Below are 7,485 nucleotides of genomic sequence, written 5' to 3' on the forward strand. Positions count from 1 at the left end.
CTTAAGCATAGCAGCCCCCTTCCACCATCCAACCTGTGAACCAAGAGGCTTCGGTTGCTCAGAGAAGAAAACAGAACAAGAGAATTGACAGGTCAGCAAGGGTGGCAGGAGAAGAGGCCATGAGGTGGACATTTGGAAAGCATCCTGGAGAGAGATGCTTGAGCTGCCTAGGTATGCAAACAGGGACCTCCAATCTTCTAACAACTCCCTTACTCTAGGGCTGTGCTGGCCAAGTGCCTTCTGACAACAGACTGGCCTTCTGCATGGAAGAATAAAGGATGCTGATGGGTGAACACAGCCCCTTCAATTAGCTGTACTCACTGTGAGTAGCGAAGTCAGCTCCATGGTATTTACACTCTGGTTGTGGTGTAACACCTCACCAGCTCCTAACCAGATGGAATTTCTAGGTCCGGGAATACCATGACCACAGAAAGGAACTACCCACTGCAAGACCCCCTGGGGTGAGTCCAGCTTTCCCCAAGGGAGTAATACACTCAGTTTGCAGAGTCATCTGAGGGCACCCAGGCCATTTTCCATGCTGACCTCTGCTACACTATAGCCAGACCAGCTGAGAGCTCCCCCCACTGGACTGACCCTAAAGCAATGCTTTTTACACTGTGGGTCAAGACCCATAAATGGGCTGTGGAATCAATGCAGCGGGTTGAATGAGCATTCTTTAAACACTAGATAGAAGAATGGATATCCACGTACTCCCTGAGGATATTTTTTTTAATAACTCTTTGGCAGGTATATAAATACATTCATATGTGCACACATGTGTGTTGTGTGTATGTATTTGTATGCACACTCATATATACACACCACATGGATACATATAAATCAGGGTCCCAGCAAGGAAAGATGTCACATTCTAGTTGGAACATTTAATACAGGCTATTTAGAAGATGTGGGTAGGGTGTTAGGAAATCACAAGGGACAGTGGGGCTTCATTCTCACCCTGAGATTTGAAGGCTTCATGCCAGGGGAAAGCATTTCTAGAACACAAGGACTTCAGGGAGTGATGTGGAGAGGGGTGCTGTGGTCATCTGCTGGGGGGGCAACCCTGATGAGGAACGACTACTTCCCTCCTTTCCCTCCCTGCCAGGGCTGCCCCCTAGCGGAACCCAAGAGAAGGGGAGCCAGAGAGACGTTCCTTAGGTGGAAAACATCCATCTATACTACACGCAAGGGACGCAAAGCAAGAGACACAAGATTTCTTACTGTGGACCTCCGTTAATGACATTTAAAAAACTGTACCCTAGAGGCATGTGTCAGACCCTGAAGTTACTGCCAGGAAAAAGCCAGACGTTTGTGAATGCCCCAGGTCAGGGTGCACCATGCCGAGGAACATCAGAGCTGGGGAATCGGGAGCCAGGAGCTCAGGACACTCTCCAGATGTGCTCCTCCTGGCCCCGCTAAGCAGTCTCCTTCTGCAGTGGCACATCGTGGAGCCCCACCCACCCAGGATGTGGGCTGAGGGTCAGGGGCAAGGAAGGAGGGGAAGAGTGTGTGGGAGAGAGGAACAAAGGGGCCCGTGGTCACTGACACCCACACGGTGCAATTGCCTCAGCTCCTCAAGGACAAAGGGCAGAGTTCTATTTCTGGCTGCATGTAGGAGCCGGAGAAAACGATGTCCTTGTTTTCTGCACGCTTGCGGTCGCTCACTAATCCTTGGGCCACAGGCGGTTGTTCTGGACTCCCGTGATACTGTCTCTAACCTCATGTCTACGGCCCACACAGCTGCTGAGGCCATCAAGGCTTAGTCACATGCTGGAGACTTCCTAACACAGGGTCACCAGCCTCCTATGCAGAGTCTCCTGATGTCTGTCTGGGCCCTGTTGGAGAACTTTCCATTACTCCACAAATCCCTCTCAGACCCCTTGTCAGTGGCTCAATCCAAAGAGGGTCTGGAAGCCAGGCCCAGTTCTCAGAAGAGAGACTCTTCTAGGCAATAATTTCCCCTAACGATGAAAGAAAAAAGGGGAGGGGCAATAATCAGTGTTCACAGTGACAGAGAAATCTCATTCTGCTCTTGCTCTTTCCTTGGGCAATGGGAACACAGCTCTGTCCTTATGACCTGGGTGCCTCCTGGGTTCTTCATCTCTGCTTGGAGCTGGTTGTTTATTGGGGAGTTATTGAAGTGGAGAGCGTGTTGCCCTTTGAACCTTCCTCCTCCTCTGGAATCTCTTAATGTCTGTCTGCTATGCTCCTGTCACTGATCAGGGCTGGGAAGGAACCTGGAGCACATGGTCAAAGGTGGCCCCTACAGCATGTCCTCTCCTCCACCCAAACTGGGAATTTGGGTCTGAGTCCGTGAGTTAGAGCCTGAAGACACCTGGAAGAAATGCCTAGCCATGTCATTTTTTTTTTTTTTAAGTCAACTAAGCAGAAAGTCGTTGCTGTACTACGTCATCAATTTTATCAGAGATTGTAACTATAAAGAAGAATGTCCAGGAGGCACTGCGCACGCGCACGGGCGCTCACCTGAAGTTTCTGAAACTAATTTTGACAATGGCAGAGCCTGGGGAGGAGGACGAAGCCTGTGGTCGCTGAACAGCAGAAGGCGCACTTCACCGCACAGGTGCATCACCTCGTGGAGCTGTGCTGGGATACACGTGTGGAGAAGCCAGGGAATGGCCTAGACTCTCGAACTGAAAATTGTCAGCAGTCGGTTTGCCCAGATTGTACAGAAAGGAGGGAAGTAGGTCACCCCCTGAGAAAATGACAAAAGCAATAAAGGACTTGTTGTTAGGCAGATTGAAGTGCAGGTGGGGGAAGAATCCACAAGTCAGCATCAGGTTGTTACCCAGTTTGTTGGTGCTAAGAAGTAACAGATCAAATGTTCAAAAATTGAAATTTTATTTATTTGGAATTCAGAAATTCCAGGTTGTATCACACCAGTTACTCAATAAACATGAATTCTCCGACTCTCTCTCTCTCTCTCTCTCTCTCTCTCCATGTATATATATATATATATATATATATATATATATAATTAAATTAAATTTAAAAAAAAGTCCAAGAGAACTCGTTTTCCAGATGTTGTAGTCACCAGCTTTGGGCAATGATCTGTTGAAGCCGGAGTGTCAGAGACAGTTCCTGGTTGGCATGGCTTACTACTGACCGTTCTTTGCTGCTCTGTCAAGATCCATGCAGTGCCAGCTTCCTTCCTATGCCTTACACCTGAGTCGACCACCCATGGGTGATCCACTCTCCATCCCCACCAATAAATTGAAAGAGACCCCTTGGGGAGCAGAAGCTCCACCTATTGACCTTATTTTATCCCAACCTCTGCAACAGGAAGCAAGGGAATTTCAATAGAGGCCCCAGTAGGGGCCCTGTAAAGAAGGTATGAAATGAAAGAATTAATTACATTCATGATAGTTGTTTCTCAATATGGGAGGGGGAAAATGAAGAAAGACCTGTGAATTTCAAAACTTGAATTCTTTTGGCCATGAAAACCTTTATTCCAAGAAAAATCTGAATTAAGTACCAAAATAAAGAAAAATAGCACACTCGAGTAGAGTTGTCAGGGTTAGTAAATACAAATACAAGTTAAACAAGGGGGAGGGCTGGGACTGTGGCTCTGGCACGTATGAGGCGCTGGGTTCCATCCTCAGCACCACATAAAAATAAATGAATAAAATAAAGGTATTGTGTCCATCTACAACTAAAAAAAAATATTTGGAAAAAAAGAAGAAGGGGGAAACAGTTCCTCTATTTACAGAATCATCTGACACTAACTGTGTTGAATTTTATGCCAAGCCCTTCCCCAGTTCTCTGGGGACATCAACTAAGTGTTTTATAATTTAATTCTATTTCCACACTACCCAGAGTTAGCATAGACTCCACAGGTTTGAGGCAAACATAGATTCCTTCACTTCATTTTCATTGAAATTCTCATTTTCCTTCACTGCTGTCGGCCCTGTGAAGACTTTTTATTAAGTGCAGTTGCTTTTCTTTCTCCTTCCTGCCTCTCCTTTTGGATGTAAGCAGAGGAGTGACCACATTCAAATTATTCATCATGGTTCCATTGGGTAGAGACTGATGTCTCCCCGGAACCAATGCTGGGGATGATGGAGCAAGTGCCACCATCTTTCTCACTTGGCTCCCCTCTTCCCAAAAAGTCAGAGAAGGGCTCTCTGGATAAAAGTGAACTAATGTATGCATATTCCAGAGGAGTGTGTTTGGAGAAGAAGCAGGTGAATTTCAATGGAGAACATCTATTCACATTGCCCAGCCCCCACGAGGGGGTGTGTCCATGAAGGTGTGGTCTTGGTGGAACGAAGATATGCCCTTGGGCCTCAATGTAATTCAGGCTTAGCCCAGGGGATGCTCCTGCTTTAACTCTCAAGAGCAGTTGAAAAGGATACATGTCAGCCATGGGACCAAAAGTACAATCAAGGGCAATGAGTAGCAGCACCTACATGGGTGTCCTAACCAGACTGAGCACCTGTGACTGGACTCCCAGTTGCCTGACATCCCTTGGGTATTTCCTGAGTAACACTCCAGTAGGTGGATGATCTATCACCAGGTTCTGGAATGAGGACAACTCAGAGGAGAGTCCCAGAGTCAACCCAAGGTGACCACAACTTGTACTGAGTCAGGCCATTGAGACGTAGGGGCTGTTTGTTACTGTGGCATAACCCATACGATCCTGACTGAGGGCCAGCATTATCCCAGATCTCCTGTACCCGAATCACCATAGAGGCCTAGCTAAAGTGTTTTTCCAAGTCCTATTCACACACTTGTAATTTTGATGATCCAGAAGGTTTGGGAAGCCCTACTTTGTTCCACATGGATTCTCAGGACCAGCTCTGAGTAGTGTCACAATGGAGATTATAGTGGGTTGGATGGTTGGCCTTCAAAAGATATGTCCACATCCTAATCCTCAGAATCTGTGAATGTTACATTACTTGGGGAAAAATATCTCTGTAGACATAATTAAATTAAGGATCCTGAAGTGAGGAAATTGACCTGGATTAGCCAACTGGAACCTAAGTCCAGTGACAAGTATCCCTATGGAGAGTGAAGCAGAAGACCTAACAGATACATAAGAGGAGGTCCTATGAAAATAGAGTGGAGTGACGCACCCACAAGCCAAAGCATCCCAATAGCCACCAGACGCTGGAAGAGGAAAGGAACCAATTCTCCTCCCAGAGATTTTGAAGGGGGTGTGGCCCTGTGACACCTTGATTTCAGACTTTTGGCGTCTGGAACAGTGAGAGGATGAACTTCCATTGTTTTAAGCCACTAAATTTGTGGTAACCTATACCAGTAGGAAACCTGGATGTACCATCCAAGGGCTCCCAGGATCTAGAAGGCAATGGTGTCTGCACCAGAAAGAAGGGGATGGACTGCAGGACAAAGCAGCCCAGAACCAGGCTGACCACAGGGGAAGCATGCTCTGTCGGGGGGGATTTTGATCTGTGGTCTAGAGGGATCCACGCTGCAACTTAGGGGAGAAGCCAGGGGAGGGTGCTTCAGAGAGACTCTGTGGATTTGGACACAAGACTGGGGGACTGGCCAGTATTCCAGCCTCAAAAGAGTAACAGGAATCTGGCAGGCGGAGGATGGTGTTGATGGGATGGGAGGGCCAGCCAGCATTGGCCTTGAAAGCCAAGCTGACATTTCTTCATGTTGATGTTTGTGCAGCCAGAACAGTAACTTGAAAGAATGCCCATGATTTCAAAACAGGCCCAAACAGAAAAATTCCAAATTGTATTTATGACCTGACCACAACCACAATCACGCGCATCTGTATGTGCTCGAGAGATGGACCAAGACATGAGAAAATTATGAACTATAGGTATCAATTGGCTCCTCCCCCATTTTAAAAATGAAGAGCAGCTCTATTTCATAAGCAAAAGAAACTCAAAATGGAAAGTGTGCGGTTAATATGGAAATAATAAGGAGCCACTGACTGTTCTTAAGGAAGGGTGAATTGGAGTGAGGAAGAGGAAAGGGGATGAAAATCAAGGTTAAGGAAGATGGTGGGACCAGCTCTGTGCATAAAGGAGTGAAGAGGGAGTGGCAGCCAGGACTGGGATGTGGTGAGGGCAGTCACAGCCACACAGGAAGGACGCTGCTCTACACTCCACTGCCCTCTGCTGACCAGATCTGGGATGGCTGTCAAATCTCTCAGCTTCTGCCTTAGAAAGCAAGTCAGAGCTAGCAGCCTTGCAGGGTTTGAGCTCTTGGCTCTGCACAGTCAGAGGACACAGTGCTTCCATGGAGCAGGACAATTATTTACAAAGGGGCCAGCCTGACTGGCGGGGCTGTGACCAGCAAGACCCAAGGAATGACGTGGGCAAAAGTATGGAGACTTGAGACCAGCTCACCTTCACAGAATCCAAGTTGTTGGGTTTGGTGGGACCAGGGGGCAGGTTTTAGAGGGATGAGGGAGGTGAGGTTGGAAGGTAGGCGGAGGCTTTGCCTGGAAGGGAGTTTGAAATGCATGGTGGGCCTTCCAGGGGCTCAAGAGGGAGCTGGAGAGGCCAAAAGATCCACCAGGACTGAGATGTGGTGTCCTGAAGGGAGTGATGTAGGAATTTCTCCTGGAAGGTCACATCATCCAATTTGTACTTTAGAAAGACTGTTCTAGCAACAGTGTGGAATAGGGAATGGAGAGGATCGAGCTGGGGGTTGGGAGACCAGTAGCCCAGGCTACAGATGCAGAAGCCTTGGCTAAGCAATGTTAGCGGAGATGGAGAGAAGAAACTTCTCCATTCTTCCCTTTATTCATTCACTCAGGCGTGCTGGGCACAGTGGTGATGCTGGAGCCACACAGTCGCACCGGGTACCACATGCCCCTGCTGTGGACAGCATGGAAGGAAACTGCCAACCTGCCCAAGCATTTTTGGGCCCCAAAATCTTAACAGTAATTCAGACAGATCCGTAACAGCTCCCGGAAACATTAGCTCTGGACTTGGGCAGAAATTATTTGAGGACTGAATACATGGCGCATGAGAACTTGGCATGAGAAGACCTTCGCCATCCACTCATCCAACCATGGCATCCCCTCCTTAGGCACCTGCAGATCTAGTACAGCAGTCAGATGGCCCTTGTCAACCAAGAACATTGGTGAGAACTGAAAAGCAATGAACGTGTGTCGTGAACTTGTGTTTTGAAGAGAAGCATGTGCAGAAATGTGAGGTAGATGATGATGGATCTTCATATTTGTTTACTGAGGGCTATCAGCCTGAGGAGCCCTTTGGCTTTGACTTTGGGTGAGAGTGTTTGGAATGCCCTTTTGATGTCTGTTGAGCATCGGCGACTGGTGCATTGAATAGATAATGATGCTAAGAACTAAATGCTATTATGTTCCCATTTTACAGATGAAGAAATTGAGTCTTAGAAAGGCAGATTTTACGAGGCAGACTGGCCCGAGTCTCTGATCTTAACCATTTGCTATGCTCACCTGTTGGTGCAGGTCACACAATGATGCCAAAAACCAGCTTGGAGAGTATTTTGCATTTAACTGTT

This window comes from Marmota flaviventris, chromosome 12, assembly GCF_047511675.1.
Source record: "Marmota flaviventris isolate mMarFla1 chromosome 12, mMarFla1.hap1, whole genome shotgun sequence".
In the NCBI taxonomy this organism is placed as follows: domain Eukaryota; kingdom Metazoa; phylum Chordata; class Mammalia; order Rodentia; family Sciuridae; genus Marmota; species Marmota flaviventris.